We start from the raw sequence: 15771 nt of genomic DNA, 5'->3' as shown, positions 1-15771 counted from the left end.
GTGACCACACTGCCAAAATCCCCAGAGAAAAGCAGCAAAAGAGGAGGGGGCACCTGGAGTTGAACCAGGGACCTCTTGATCTGCAGTCAAATGCTCTACCACTGAGCTATACCCCCTGAGACAACCTCTGCACCTGGGAGACTGAAAAACATTTCTTGGGAAAGAAAAATCTTTTGTTGTCCATGAATTGGATTTCTTTCCTTGACACCCCCCTGTGCACCTTAATGTACCTAACAAAGGCTGTACATGGAGTTAAATGTGATAAATGGTGTTAAAAATGAGAAATTCTGGTAGATCTGATGTCTACAGAGAATTAAGGACAGGCAAAGCTCACACAGACAGTGAGTGGTCACTCAGACAAAGAAAAACCCCTGCACTTTCCCAACACTCGGGGCCTCCTTCCTTACATGCTGGAGCTCAGAACCAACTTGGAGTGCACAGCACAAGCTCAGAGCTCTCCATGGATTTTTCCTGTGGCAAATTTTTGGCAAAAGGCAGGTGGAAGGAAGAAAAAAGAAGAGGGGGCACCTGGAGTTGAACCAGGGACCTCTTGATCTGCAGTCAAATGCTCTACCACTGAGCTATACCCCCTGTTCTTTACCTACCCATATAAAACATTTCAAGGATGTTTTTTCCCACATCCCTGAGTTTCCTGTGCCTGAGGATTTGGTTCTTGCTGCAGAACCTGTGGGGCAGCAGCAGCCATGGAGTCACTGCACTCCAGCATGGGTCCTTGGTCCAGTTCCTCCCTAGCTCTTTCCCTTCACTTCCTGGGAAAAAAAAATAAGAAATAATGAAAATTATAAGTGCAAAAATTATAAGAAGTGGAAAAAAGTGGAAAAATTAAAAGAAAAACGCCTCATAAAATCAGGTCTGCTCTGTTATGTTGTAATTTCTTCTAAAGAAAGCCTGCACCTTGCAGGTTCCCATGTCAAAGCAATCCTCTGTGAGCAGTTGGTTACCATAACAATCTATTCCTGGGTGAAAAAAAAACCTACACCTGCATAAACTGTTTTTACACTGTTAGAAAAAAGAAAATTATGTCTCACAAACAGCTTTTCCTGCCTGTACCCACTGGGGGTTTAAGTGACCAATCAATACAGAATAATCATTTGATACTAACCAATAATTGGCAAGAGAGCTGCTGATCAATTAGAGTCACACATGAGGTCTGTAAAACTGTATAAAAACAGTATTAAATGTATAAAATTGTATAAAAATGTACAAAATTTATAAAAACATAACTTTATTAGTTACGTGAATAAAGAATGGGCATTTTCCATCATGAAGAAAGTGGAGTCCTGAGTGGTTTATTTCCAGTTCCAGTCTGTCCCCTGAGTGCTCTGAACCTTGGAGTCCCTGATATTTTCCCCCAGCTTTCATCTCTGCCTGCAGCAGGGAAAAGAATGAGCAGGAGAAGATGCTGAGCTGCCATTCCAGTGACCACACTGCCAAAATCCCCAGAGAAAAGCAGCAAAAGAGGAGGGGGCACCTGGAGTTGAACCAGGGACCTCTTGATCTGCAGTCAAATGCTCTACCACTGAGCTATACCCCCTGAGACAACCTCTGCACCTGGGAGACTGAAAAACATTTCTTGGGAAAGAAAAATCTTTTGTTGTCCATGAATTGGATTTCTTTCCTTGACACCCCCCTGTGCACCTTAATGTACCTAACAAAGGCTGTACATGGAGTTAAATGTGATAAATGGTGTTAAAAATGAGAAATTCTGGTAGATCTGATGTCTACAGAGAATTAAGGACAGGCAAAGCTCACACAGACAGTGAGTGGTCACTCAGACAAAGAAAAACCCCTGCACTTTCCCAACACTCGGGGCCTCCTTCCTTACATGCTGGAGCTCAGAACCAACTTGGAGTGCACAGCACAAGCTCAGAGCTCTCCATGGATTTTTCCTGTGGCAAATTTTTGGCAAAAGGCAGGTGGAAGGAAGAAAAAAGAAGAGGGGGCACCTGGAGTTGAACCAGGGACCTCTTGATCTGCAGTCAAATGCTCTACCACTGAGCTATACCCCCTGCTAAGGGACATAATCAGGGAGATTGAAAAACATTTTCTGAGAAAGAGAGAAAGTTTTTCCCTCTGTGGGTTGGATCCCTGTCCTTGACAGCTCCTGTGCAGCCCAATGTCCCTGGTGACGGTACAGGGTGTTAAATGGGATAAAAGTTGGCAAGTGTGTTTCCTTTCATTCCATTTCCCATTCCTGATCCAGTCCAGGATTTCCCCCATTCCATGTCCTGGCTGGATCCAGTCCAGGTTTCCTCCCATTCTGTATACTGGCTATTATCCAGTCCGGGTTTTCCTCCCAACTATATCCCACCCCAATCCAATCCAGGTTTTCACCCATTCCATCTATCGGCTCTAATCCAGTCCAGGTTTTCTCCAAAAATCCATTTTCCAGCCATGATCCAGTGCAGGTTTTCCAGCTCTCTGCCCTGATCCGGTCTGGGTTTTCTTCCATTCCTATCACATCCAAATCCTGTCCAGGTGTTCCTCTCTTCCATTTCCTGACCCCGATCCAGTCTGGGTTTTGGGATTTTGCTCCATTCCGTATCCTGCCTCTAATCCAGTCCCGGTTATTCCCCATTCTGGATTCCAGCCCAGATCCAGTAGAGTATTTTTAGGGTTTTGGGGGGAATTTTTAGGTTTTTCTAGGATCTTATCAGGGCATTTTAAGGATTTTTGGGGTACTTTTAGAGCTCCTTTAAGACTATTCAGGGTATTTTTAGGAACTTTTTAAAGGTTCTTTGGGGATTTTTCAGGATATTCAGGTTTTTTTTAATAGCTAGGGTATTTTTAGTGTATTTTAAGGGTATTCTGAGGCTATTTTTAGGGTCAGGATGAGTTACAGGTAGGGGTTGAACAGTTTTTTAGGGTTTTTTTAGTTTTTTTCAGGGATTTTAAAGGATTTTTTTTGTGTGTTTGGTTTTTTTTTGTTTGTTTGGTTTTTTTTTTCCAGGAGATTTTTAGGAATTCTCTGGGAATGTTTAGGATTCCTTTAGGGCTTTTTCAGAAACGTGGTGTATTTATGATCACTTCTCTCACCAGACCTGGTTGCAATCAGCACTGGATCCCAAAACTGAAGGAAAAGCCTTGTGTGGACAATTCCTCCTTCAAGGCTCAGCTCCAGTACCATGCTCAAGACCTGGCATGCACATGCATTTGGCAGGGAGTAGCAAATCAAGTGAAAGAACATTTCAGGGTTTTTTTTCAGCTGATTATTTAGGAATTTACTTGGAATAAGCTTCCTCCCCAAGAGGGATTTCAATTCTACACATGCACAAAGAGGAGAAAACATTAATGCAGCGTTGAGACAGCTCCTTGCTGAGAGCAGTGGTTTTAAGGTTAAGGCCCTTGTATATCTGGGAGGGTGAAACCTCTGTGTTCAACCCTCTGGGATCATCACTTGGGCTTCCTGTGCTTCTCAAGCTCTCAAAGTAAAATTGGCCCACCAAACTCATCTTTGTCTCAATCCTAATCCCTGCATCATCCTTCAGGTGTATTTCCTCACAATGAAATTGGAGTAGAAAATGCTTTAGGAAATGCTTTGCAGCCCCTTCTTCCCCAAAGGCCCAATCTGCTTTAATTAGGAATGCTCTTCAAGCACAAGGTTTGGATGCAGCCAGTGAGACTCACATTTCAGAAGGACCATCAATGGTCTGATAAAGACACAGCACTTTCAAGCAGGCTGTTGGGACTGAGGAGGATATTTGAAATCTGTTGACATGCAGTTCTAGCAGAAGTGCAAAATATAATGCAATGTAGTAGAACTGGAAAATGAAATGCTGTTAGACAAGGCTGTTCCCCAAATTGGCTCTGCCTGGATCCACCTGCCCTGCAGCACAGCCTTCTCCCTTTCTCCTCACTGCCTTCTGCTCAGCACCGACCCAAACCTGGGCTATTTCAATTCCTGTGAGACACAGAGCAGCTGATGGGCAGCAAATGCAGCCTTCCCAAAGTGGCTGCCCATGACCTGGCCCGCAGGGCAGAGCTCAGGGAGGAGGTGGCAGCTTCCTCAGTGGCTTTTCATGTCCTCTCTCTGCCATGCAGACACTGGCATGCATAACACGGCTCTGTTTTGGCAGCCAGTCCCTTGGCAGGGCTGTGTGAGCACAGGCTGAGCACAGGATGAACTCTCTCCTCCTTGCTGTGACATCTGGGCTGGCAGGGATGACACAGTGACATCAGCCAGCCGATGCTGCCTGTGCCATCACCTGGCACTGACATGTTTGATGAAAATCATTTCTCTGGGATTTTTCTCCTGAGAAGCCTCAGAACAGAAATGGAACCAATAACAATCTGCTGGCTGTGGAGTGTGGGCTGGAGATGGTTTAGCAACAGGGGCATCTTGGATTGGTCTCCTGTGCATTGTTTCTACCTGATGACCAGTCATGGTTCAGCTGTGTCAGGGCTGTGAGCAGTCCCAGGTTTTTATTATTCATTCCTTTCCAGCTTTCTGATGTCTCCTTGCCCTTTTAGTATAGTTCTAATATCTAATTTTCTTTTAATATAATAGAGATCATAAAATAATATCTAATTTTCTTTTAATATAATAGAGATCATAGAATAATATTTCAGCCTTCTGAAAGGTGGAGTCAAGATTCTCATCTCTTCCCTCGTCCTGGGGACCCTCAAACACCACCAGAATCACTGGCTTGAGTGGGTCTGGGCAGCACAAAATTAAATTAAATAAAAAGCTTTAAAAATAGAAAAATTAAAACCCAAAAATTAAATAAAAAAATTAAAAAAAGCTTTAAAAATAAAAAATTAAAAATAAAATTCAAATAAAAAATAAAATTAAAAAATAAAACAAAAAGCTTTAAAAATAGAAAAATTAAAAATATAAATGAAATTTAAAACAATTAAAAAATAAAACAAAAAGCTTTAAAAATAGAAAAATTAAAAATATAAATTAAAGAAAAAATAAAATTAAAAAATTTAAAAAAGCTTTGAAAATAGAAAAATTGAAAATATAAATAAAATAAAAAAATAAAAGAAAAAGCTTTAAAAAAAGAAAATCTAAATATATAAATAAAATTAAAAAGAAAATTAAAAAAAAAAGAAAAAGCTTTAAAAATAGAAAAATTAAAAATATAAATAAAATTAAAAATAAAATGAAAAAATAAAAGAAAAAGCTTTAAAAATACAAAAATTAAAAAATAAATCAATAAAAAAATAAAATAAAAAAATGAGCTTTAAAAATAGAAAAATGAAAAATAAAAATCAAATAAAAAATAAAAAAATAAAAAGCTTTAAAAATAGAAAAATTAAAAATATAAATAAAAAAATAAAATTAAACATAAAATAAAAAACTTTAAAAATAGAAAAATAAAAATAAAAATCAAATAAATAATAAAAGTAAAAAATAAAATAAAAAGCTTTGAAAATAGAAAAATGAAAAATATAAATGAAATTAAAAATAAAAATAAAAAAATAAACTGAAAAGCTTTAAAAATAGAAAAATAAAAAATAAAAATAAAATTAAAATATAAAAAAAAAAGCTTTAAAAATAGAAAAATTAAAAAAATAAAATTAAAAAATAAAACAAAAAAAAATTAAAAGCTTTAAAAATAGAAAAATTAAAAATAAAAACAAAATAAAAAATAAAATTAAAAAATAAAAAGCTTTAAAAATAGACAATTTAAAAATATAAATTACACAAAAAATGAAAAAAAAAGAAAAAACTTTGAAAATAGAAAAATTAAAAATAAAAATAAAATAAAAAATAAAATTAAAAAATGAAATAAAAAGCTTTAAAAATAGAAAAATTAAAATATAAATAAAATAAAAATAAAATTAAAAAATAATATAAAAATAATTAAAAATAGAAAAGTCAAAAATATAAATAAAATAAAAGTAAAAATTAAAAAATTAAAAGCTTTAAAAATAAAAAAATAAAAATATAAATAAAATTTTAAAAAAATTAAAAAAAATAAAATTAATTAAAAATAAATGAAAAACAAAATAAAAACTGAAAATGATGTAAAGTACCATAAAAGTTGCACAAAAGGTAGTGCTGTAAAGCGCGACTGTCGCAAAACTGTCGTAAAAGCGCGACTGTCGCAAAGACTGCCGTAAAGCGCGACTGTCGCAAAAGGTGCCGTAAAGCACGACTGTCGCAAAACTGCCGTAAAGCGCGACTGTCGTAAAAGGTGCCGTAAAGCGCGACTGTCGCAAAACTGCCGTAAAGCGCGACTGTCGTAAAAGGTGCCGTAAAGCGCGACTGTCGTAAAAGGTGCCGTAAAGCACGACTGTCGCAAAACTGCCGTAAAGCGCGACTGTCGTAAAAGGTGCCGTAAAGCGCGACTGTCGCAAAACTGCCGTAAAGCGCGACTGTCGCAAAACTGCCGTAAAGCGCGACTGTCGTAAAAGGTGCCGTAAAGCGCGACTGTCGTAAAAGGTGCCGTAAAGCGCGACTGTCGCAAAACTGCCGTAAAGCGCGACTGTCGTAAAAGGTGCCGTAAAGCACGACTGTCGCAAAACTGCCGTAAAGCGCGACTGTCGCAAAACTGCCGTAAAGCGCGACTGTCGTAAAAGGTGCCGTAAAGCGCGACTGTCGCAAAGACTGCCGTAAAGCGCGACTGTCGCAAAAGGTGCCGTAAAGCGCGACTGTCGTAAAAGGTGCCGTAAAGCGCGACTGTCGCAAAAGGTGCCGTAAAGCACGACTGTCGCAAAACTGCCGTAAAGCGCGACTGTCGTAAAAGGTGCCGTAAAGCGCGACTGTCGTGAAAGGTGCCGTAAAGCGCGACTGTCGTGAAAGGTGTCGTAAAGCGCGACTGTCGCAAAAGGTGTCGTAAAGCGCGACTGTCGCAAAGGTGCCGTAAAGCGCGACTGTCGTAAAAGGTGCCGTAAAGCGCGACTGTCGCAAAACTGTCGTAAAGCGAGAGTGTCGTAAAAGGTGCCGTAAAGCATTTATTTCATTTTTTAAATTTTCTTTTTTATTTAATTTTTAGTTTTAATTTTTCTATTTTTAAAGAATTTATTTTATTTTTTGTTTTTACTTTTATGTAAATTTTTAGTTTTGATTTTTTTATTTTTAAAGCATTTATTTTATTTTTTACTTTTTATTTCATTTTTATTTTTGATTTATCTATTTTTAAATCTTTTTATTTTATTTTTTTATTTTATTTTTTATTTAATTTTTAGTTTTCATTTTTCTATTTATAAACCATTTATTTTATAATTTTAATTTTATTTTTTATTTCATTTTTATTTTTGCTTTACCTATTTTTAAAGCATTTATTTTATTTTTTATTTAATTTTTATTTTTGATTTTTCTATTTTTAAAGCTTTTTATTTTATTTTTTAATTTTATTTTTATTTAATTTTTATTTTTAAAGCATTTGTTTTTTTATTTTATTTTTCTTTCATTTTTAGTTTTAATTTTTTTATTTTTAAACAATTTATTTTATTTTTATTTTTTATTTCATTTTTATTTTTTGCTTTTTCTATTTTTTAAGCATTTTTTTATTTTATTTTTTATTTAATTTTTAGTTTTGATTTTTTTATTTTTAAAGCATTTATTTTATTTTTTATTTTTTATTTAATTTTTATTTTTGGTTTTTCTATTTTTAAAGCTTTTTTATTTTTATTTAATTTTTAGTTTTAATTTTTTTATTTTTAAAGCATTTATTTTATTTTTTTAATTTTATTTTTATTAATTTTTAGTTTTGATTTTTCTATTTTTAAAGCATTTATTTAATTTTTTATTTTTTATTTAATTTTTTTTTTGATTTTTCTATTTTTAAAGCATTTTTTTAATTTTATTTTTTAATTTTATTTTTATTTAATTTTTTGCTTTAATTTTTCTATTTTTAAATTATTTATTTTATTTTTTATTCTTTTTCATTTAATTTTGTTTTGATTTTTCTCTTTTTAAAGCATTTTTAAAATTTTTTTAATATTATTTTTATTTAATTTTTGTTTTAGATTTTTCTATTTTTAAAGCTTTTTTGTTATTTTTTTTTTCTTTAATTTTTTATTTAATTTTTTTAAATTTAATTTTTTATTTAATTTTTAGTTGTGATTTTTGTATTTTTAAAGCATTTATTTTATTTTTTATTTAATTTTTATTTTTGATTTTTCTATTTTTAAACCTTTTTTTGTTATTTTAAAATTTTTTTATTTTTTAGTTTTGATTTTTCTCTTTTTAAAGCATTTCTATTATTTTTTAATTTTATTTTTATTTAATTTTTAGTTTTAATTTTTCTATTTTTAAAGCATTTATTTTATTTTTTGTTATTTAATTTTTATTTTTGATTTTTCTATTTTTAAAGCTTTTTATTTTATTTTTTTAATTTTATTTTTATTTAATTTTTTGCTTTAATTTTTCTATTTTTAAAGCATTTATTTTATTTTATTTTATTTTTTATTTACTTTTTAGTTTTAATTTTTCTAGTTTTAAAGCTTTTTATTTTTTAATTTTATTTTTTATTTAATTTTTATTTTTGATTTTTCCATTTTAAAAGCTTTTTTTTTAAATTTTTTTATTTATAGAGCTTTTTATTTTATTTTATTTGGTGCTGTCCAGACCAACTCAAGCTGGTGATTGTGGCGGTGTTTGAGGGTCTTGCAGTTACCCCGATTAATAGGTAGAGATGATGTTTGGAGGCCACAGTGTTACAGGTAGGGGTTAAACAGTTTTTTAGGGTCTTTCAGGTGATTTTTCAGGGATTTTTCAGGATATTTTTAGGGGTTTTTTTTGCAGGAGTTTTTTAGGAATTCTCTGGAAATGTTTAGGACACCTTTAGGGCTTTTTCAGGGCTTTTAAAATAATTTTTAGGGTGTTTTAATGACTGTCTTACTGGGGCACCCCAGCCACCCAAGCCACCCTGTGCCGGCGCTGCGGCGCTCCACCCCAGCCTCCCGTCAGCGCCGCCCGTGGTCGCTTCCCCTCTCCTGCCGCAGCCGCTGCATGGCGGGCCGAGCTGCGACTTCCCCACCGCACCCTCCCGCTACAGAGCTGCTGGATGGTGTGGCTCCGCCGCCTCCTGCAACCATGGGCGTCCCGGCATTCCCTTCCATGGCCGCGGCCGCAGCCCTGTTCCCGTTCCCCCAGCTCTGCCGCCTCCCGCACACCCCGGCCCGCCCGCCGCCATGATGACTGCCCGCGCTGCAGTAGTGACGGGATCCACGCATGCGCAGTTGCTACAACCCCAGCACCAGCGATATCACTCCGCGCCGACTCATCGAACCACAGCGCTGCTTCCGGGATCAGCCGCACGCATGCGCAGTTCTATCTCCACGGCCCCGCCGCCACCCCCCACTGCTTTCGCCGCAGCTCTGGTACAGCCCGGTCCCGGTTCCCAGTCGCTGCGTGCCGCTGTCCGGCCACAGCCGGCATCCCTGTGCCCTGTCACGCCACTTCTGCCGCCACTGCGTCTATACACAGCACCACAGCAGGCGAAAACTGCAGCGCCTTGCATGTATCCTTCCGCATATCTCCTTCTGCCGGGCACCGAGAGATTCCCCCCCCCACTCCGCAGCGCAGCGCGTAACTGTGCACAACCGATACCTGATGTGCCTCCGTGCTTTCGCCTTCCACACTCCTAGCACCCAGTGGGACTACTTTGTGTCACGATTCGTCTGCACAGCCACATCCATGCACACAAACCGTGCGAGGAGGAGGAGGAGGAGGAGGTTGGAATATGACAGCTGCTTTAATAAATACAGGACAGACAGAGAATTATTTTGCCGCCGCAAATGCCAACCCTTTGATCCCAACACAAAAGAATTTCGAAAAAGAACTGTTCCCAAATAGCTCCAGAGTCCCCTCAGTGTTTGGGACAGATTTCTCGACCCAAAATTAGACAGTAAACCCTGAAAATTCGCCAGTATTAATGCCAAAATTAGAAAATAGATACATATCACAAAAATCTTTTGATAATTTTCAACTAACAGACTGGTGTGAAAAACGCCAATCACTTGCTTTTAAAATTTTTGAAAGTTTATTAGTAATAAAATGGTTATAAAAATAGTAATACAATTAGAGTAATAATAATTTGGACAATTTGAATTAGGACGATATGAGACAACAAAAACAAAGAGTTACGGACGTCCGGGTACCTTTTTCTGGGCAGCATGAGCCCGAAAAAAGGACCCCCGTTAACAAAGGATAAACCTTTAAAAGCAATAGCCTGTTGCATAGTCATACACTTCATACATGATGCATAAATTCCATTCAAATACAGGATTCTGTCTGGTCATCATCCACTTCTTCCTTCTAATCCTAACGGTGCCTTGGAGGCAGGAAGAAGTTTGTTTCTTCTGATAAGAGGGCAATAAATTCTTTTTCTCTGAAAGATTCAGGTGTCCAGTGGCTTCTATCTTGCTGCAAGTCCTTTCTTTAAAAAAAAGTATCTTACATAGCATCATTTCTATTTTAACAGTTTTTGTAACCTAAAACTATATTTAACATACTACTTAAGAGAATTAATACAGCATTACTTTCTAACACAATACATATAATATTAATATTTCCAAAAAGCCAATCATAAAATACATGCATTTTTCACAATCCCCACTCTTATTCTTTGTAAATCCTTTGGCTTGAGCAATATTTCTTATCTACTTGCATCTTCTGGACTATGCTGGCAAAATAAAACAGGGGATTACACAAGGAAGAAATATAAAAACAGTTGCAACACATAAAATGAAAGACCTTAATTTCTTCTAATACATTACCCTACCAGCTAGGTTTTAACATTGTTTTCTAATTTTTGGACTGCTACCTGGGTTATTATATGCATATATATTTTTTTCTTCTTTGATTTCTTTTGCTTTTTCTAGAATGACTTTTCTGTGGTCATCAATTTTCAACAATTTGATATATTAAACTTTCTACAAACACCCCCTTCTTTGGCCAATAAATAGTGTAAAGCCAACCTATTCTGATACCCTACAGTTTTTGTTTGGCTTAGCTGACTTTATATTAACTCCAATGCCTGGGCAGCTCCATTTGCTATCATTTCTATAACTGCTTGGAGTCTTGTAATACGACTCAATAGATAATTTGGGGTCAATACAGAGTTAAGTTGCTGTGCCGGTTTTACCTTTTCATTTATTATTTGTTTTTTTACCAAATCTCGAACCATATCTTCAAGATTAAATGTAAAACAAATCCACCTCTCTCCTTTTGGACATTCAATTCCAAATCTATTACCACATTTTCCTAAGTTTTTTGTAATCCAATACTTTACTCCATTTTGCCTACAGGTTCTTAATTTGGATGGGTTATAACAGTGGCTGTTGACATAGGTGTGTGTAATTAAAGAGGAACTTTGGTTTCTTTCCACGTGATGCTTTCTGTAGCATTTGTGACACAATCTTGCTGGTATCCCGAAAGGGAAAAGAGAACAAATGAGTGCCAGAAACAGGAATAACAGAGGTCCAGTATGCCTTATACTCCCACCTCCCAGGCCTGTGAGGTTGCAACCCACAGCAGGTGTATTTGATCTTCTCGGTGGCAAAATACAGAGGCCAATCTGGTCTTGCCCTCTATTTCCTTGTCACTTTCTCTTAACTAATTTCCAGGCAAATTGGTTTTGACACCCTTTAACTGTGGTCTCTTGCCGTTCTTCAGGTATCTCTCATTCAACAGGCAGTAATAATTCCCATCCACAAAGCTAAGTTATTACTTTAACACTTTTTGCAATAAGAGCATAAATGTTGTGAACGACAATACTAATTATTCTCACAATTCAAGCATTTACTTATAACCCAGCTAGCATGTCCAGTATTGGAATGAATCAAATAAAGTTTACTGATGGAAATGGTAATTCCCCTTCTCCCCTGTACAATTCTCAGGCTAAGGTCAGAACACAAAAACAGTCTTGATCCTTCTATCTGGAGTATTCCTCCCCTAAGGAGATGTTTTATTCAGGCAGTGCTTGAAACCAGGGGTATAAGCATTGTCTTACTTCTGAATTCAGTGTTATTCTTTGTACATTTCTTGGATCATTTGGTTTTTTCCAAACTATTACCACTCAGTCCCCATTGGAAAGTCAGTTTGGTATCACCCGGTTTAAATGTGATAGTCCATTGATTCTGCTGGCATGAATTCACCCTTTTTCCGTGATTCTGATTGTTGCTTCGGTAGTACCTGGATAGGACTTCTTAATAGCATAGTAATAAAAGAAAGATAATACTGCATTAACTTTTACCATTCACTTTTCTTCCAAACTTTCAGGGTTTAGCTACAATCTTTTTCCACAGCAGCCTCTTCTTCTATCCAGCTGTGCTAATAGCTGCAGAGGCAAATTCTTCTTTTTGTGAGTTACAGTTAGTTAAATAAGAAAAGCTAGACCAATTTTAACTCTAGATGTATCACATCTATTGCTTTTTACTTTTTGGGCAGCATTTAATTGTTTTAGCCTTACAAACCCATTCTTCAGGAAAAAAACCAAAAAACAAAAAACTTCTTTTTAACAGCAAACAAAACACACAAAAGAAAAGACCAAAAACCTTCTTACTTAAGAAAAACAAACTACTTTGTGAGGTTTGGAGAGTCAGCAATCTCTGCTTTGATTTTATCTTTTAGTGCTAGCCCCCCTCCCGCTCTTTTCACGGCCTTGCTGTCAATGCTGTGCTGCCACTTGGCTGCAGGGCCGGAGCAGGGGAGAGCAGCCACGGGCATGGGGACCCTGAGGGCAGCCTTGGGTCCCTTTTGCCCTCTCTCTCTCTCCTTCTCTCTCTTTCTCTTTCCTTCTCTCTCTCGGCCCACTTACCGGGGCCGACGCTGCCATCCTCGACTCGGGACCCCGGCAGTCTGGGAGCCCCCCGGCAGTTCCCCCACGGAGCCAGCGCGCTCCTGCCCAGCAAACCCGTGTGTCCCCTGCTGCCAGCACCGCCGCCGGGTCACCTCCATGGATCGGTGCCTGCCGCAGCCCCCGAGACCCCGCCGCTCGTAGGGAGCGGTCAGACACGTCCCAACCTTGACAACCCCAAACCTGGCGTCCCCAGCTGCTCCTGACATTCCTTTCCTTTCTCTAGTCAACTTATCCTCTTTTCCCTTCAAGGAGGGCCCGTTCTGCTAAACCCTTTCTGGACCTCAGTTCAGCATTGAATAACCTCCTAACAACCGTGTGTTGAGACACTTCCCTGCCTTTCATGCAAAAAACCCGCATTCACACTTCTGCTCTCTTCTAGCACCAAGATGTCATCACTTCACATTCTAACATCTCAGAGTTTGCTAACCACCTCCCTACTTCAACTTCTCTCTTTCTTCTCTTCTTACCTGTTTTTTTTGATTCAACACACCTCAGACGGTACGAAGTGAACCTAACTAAATTACTTCCAAAAGTAAGCTTACAACTTTCTTTTACTAGGATTGCAGTAGCTGTTAAATACCTACTGGCTAGCTGTGGCTTACTGAGTCCAACATCTTTGATATATGAGCTACTAGATATTTTTTTACTCTTCCTTACTCTTGAATTAAAATTTTATGAGGTACTCCATTTTCTATATTTATGTATAAACGATAAATGACTTTTCTAACAAAGGTAAGCTTAAAGCTGGTACTTAGGCTAGTTTTAACTTAACTCTTTTAATTTAACAAGATCTTCTTTGGTCTGTTTTATATCGTCTCCTACTGTCAGTTTTTTTCATACACAAATTTTGCTACTTGTGCTTACCCCTCAATCTATAATATTTCAATAATCTAGGTAATTTTCTGATCTCTCTCTTTGAAGAGGGAGGGAGAATGAATAAAATTCTTGCAATTTTCTCATGGTTGGTTTTCTAGCTACTTTTATTTATTAGGTGTCTAAGATATTTTACCACTGGGTAGTGAGTCTGAGTTCTTTTATTAACCTCCCTTAAATCTTGTACTAGTCTATGACTCCCATCAGACTTTACTGGGGGAATAGGGATATTATGAGGAGACGTACAAGGTTCTAATGCCCCATCCTTTATTAGTCCTTCTATTACCGGCTTCAAACCTTCCCGTCCTTCTAAAGATACAGGATACTGACGTACACGCATGGGACAATCTTCTCTCTCAGTTGTAACCCTTATGGGGTCGATATTTAATCTTCCCCTGTTTCCTTCCCCACCTCAAACTTTTTTGTTGATTTTTTTTTCTTCATCCTCTTTTAAATAATTTTAAAACTCTAGCTGTCATTTTCTCATTTTCTGATATAACTCCTATTCTTAATTGCACTTGTAAGACTCTTCCCAATAAATTGCTACCTGCCCCTGGGACCAATAAGACATCTCCCATCCAAATTTTAGTTTCTTCCCTCAATTACTATATCTTTAATGAGCAGAAATTTAAAACTTTCCCTCTTTGCCCCTATTACTTTCACTCTATGTTTGCTCACACTATAACTTTTTGGAATATTTAACAGGCAGGTTCTCTCTGCCCCTGTGTCTATTACAAATTGCAATTCTTCTTCTTGGGGACCCACTTTTAAAGTTATCACAGGCTCCAGATGGTATTTGTTCCCCCCAGAAAATTAGAGCTTATGACCTCCCTATTCCTCCTCTGTGCCCATCTCTTTAAAGATTTTCAGATCTTCTGCTTACTTAGGACCATTTTCCTATTTCTCTTAAGTTTGTTTATCTATTTAGTTGCAGTTTCTTCTTTCCCCTCGAAAAGCTGTCCCTTAAAAACCTTTTTTTCCCCCCTGCATTTCGCCTTTGATATGCTGTTGCATTTATTCCTTTGATTATGTAATTACAATAATTATTCATGTGTTTACTCCCCTCCTCGTTATTTTTACCCCACTCAGGAGGTACAGTTGGCATTTTGTCTTCTCTGGGGGTCCCCGTAGATTATCTTTTTTCCTAAGCTTTTATTTCAGCTGCTCTGATTAATTGCCTTTCTTCCTGAGAAAGATACTATTTTCATTACAGACCACATCTCTTCTGAAGTATAAACGTTTGGACCTAAAAATCGGTCTAATTGTTCAGCTATGCCTATGGGATCCTCCAAATATCCCTTTTATTTATTTCTTAAAATTTCAGACCTCAGACGAAGTCAAAGGAGCATTTCCAAACCCTGGTCCGCCCCCTCCTATGGGACCCTCTTTTAATGGAAATAGACCAATCCCTTTATCCCATTCTTTTTGGATTTTTATCTTCTATAGCTTTTCTCCCGTATTTTTGGGATGAATCAGGAGAGGGCTTTCTTTTACCTGAACTTTTAGTGTTTCGATAAAGTGATTCCTTTAGAGAGTTCCGCTGAGCAGCCGGAGCTGTGGTTACCAAGGGAACGGAGCTCAGGGCGGGACGGGGGAACTCGGCACAGCTCAGGGTCTGGGTGCTCCAAAGGCGGGGTCTGCAGGGGGAATCGCCCGAGGGGATCGGCACAGCTCAGGGTCTGGGTGCTCCAAAGGCGGGGTCTGCAGGGGGAATCACCCGAGGGGATCGGCACAGCTCAGGGTCTCGGTCCTCCAAAGGCGGGGTCTGCAGCCGGGATCACCCGAGGGGCTCGGCACAGCTCAGGGTCTCGGTCCTCCAAAGGCGGGGTCTGCAGGGGGGACCGCCCCAGGGGCTCGGCACAGCTCAGGGTCTGGGTCCTCCAAAGGCGGGGTCTGCAGCCGGGATCGTCCCAGGGGCTGTTCCGGTGCAGACCGAGCTGGAGCGTGGATCGGCCCCACGTGGCTCACGGCGGCTGATCCGGCAGAGACCAAGCCGGCGACTGACCCCGGCTGCAGCGGCGGGAGCCGAGCAGAGTCAGGGCAGCCGGGGATGGGACAGACGGGACCCCCCCTCGGTGCGGTCAGCGCGCTACCCACGGTGCACACTTCAGGGCGGACC

The 15771-nt window shown here is 38.2% G+C and overlaps 1 long non-coding RNA gene and 4 other non-coding genes across 5 annotated transcripts; all 5 read right to left on the bottom strand.

The window, feature by feature from the left end:
* Positions 1 to 44: 44 nt before the first annotated feature.
* TRNAC-GCA (transfer RNA cysteine (anticodon GCA)) lies at positions 45 to 116 on the bottom strand. The gene has a single exon. It is a non-coding gene; the product is annotated as a tRNA-Cys (tRNA).
* Positions 117 to 519: 403 nt separating this feature from the next.
* Positions 520 to 591, bottom strand: TRNAC-GCA (transfer RNA cysteine (anticodon GCA)). The gene has a single exon. It is a non-coding gene; the product is annotated as a tRNA-Cys (tRNA).
* Positions 592 to 1483: 892 nt separating this feature from the next.
* Positions 1484 to 1555, bottom strand: TRNAC-GCA (transfer RNA cysteine (anticodon GCA)). The gene has a single exon. It is a non-coding gene; the product is annotated as a tRNA-Cys (tRNA).
* Positions 1556 to 1958: 403 nt separating this feature from the next.
* TRNAC-GCA (transfer RNA cysteine (anticodon GCA)) lies at positions 1959 to 2030 on the bottom strand. The gene has a single exon. It is a non-coding gene; the product is annotated as a tRNA-Cys (tRNA).
* Positions 2031 to 9940: 7910 nt separating this feature from the next.
* On the bottom strand, positions 9941 to 15745 carry LOC143695760 (uncharacterized). The gene is made up of 2 exons (XR_013185292.1): positions 15147 to 15745; positions 9941 to 12125 (listed from the first exon to the last, which is right to left on the bottom strand). It is a non-coding gene; the product is annotated as an uncharacterized LOC143695760 (long non-coding RNA).
* Between the last annotated feature and the right edge of the window lie 26 nt (positions 15746 to 15771).

The sequence above is a fragment of the Agelaius phoeniceus genome, chromosome 26 (genome assembly GCF_051311805.1).
Source record: "Agelaius phoeniceus isolate bAgePho1 chromosome 26, bAgePho1.hap1, whole genome shotgun sequence".
NCBI lineage: Eukaryota > Metazoa > Chordata > Aves > Passeriformes > Icteridae > Agelaius > Agelaius phoeniceus.
This window is presented reverse-complemented; position numbering and strand designations above follow the sequence as displayed.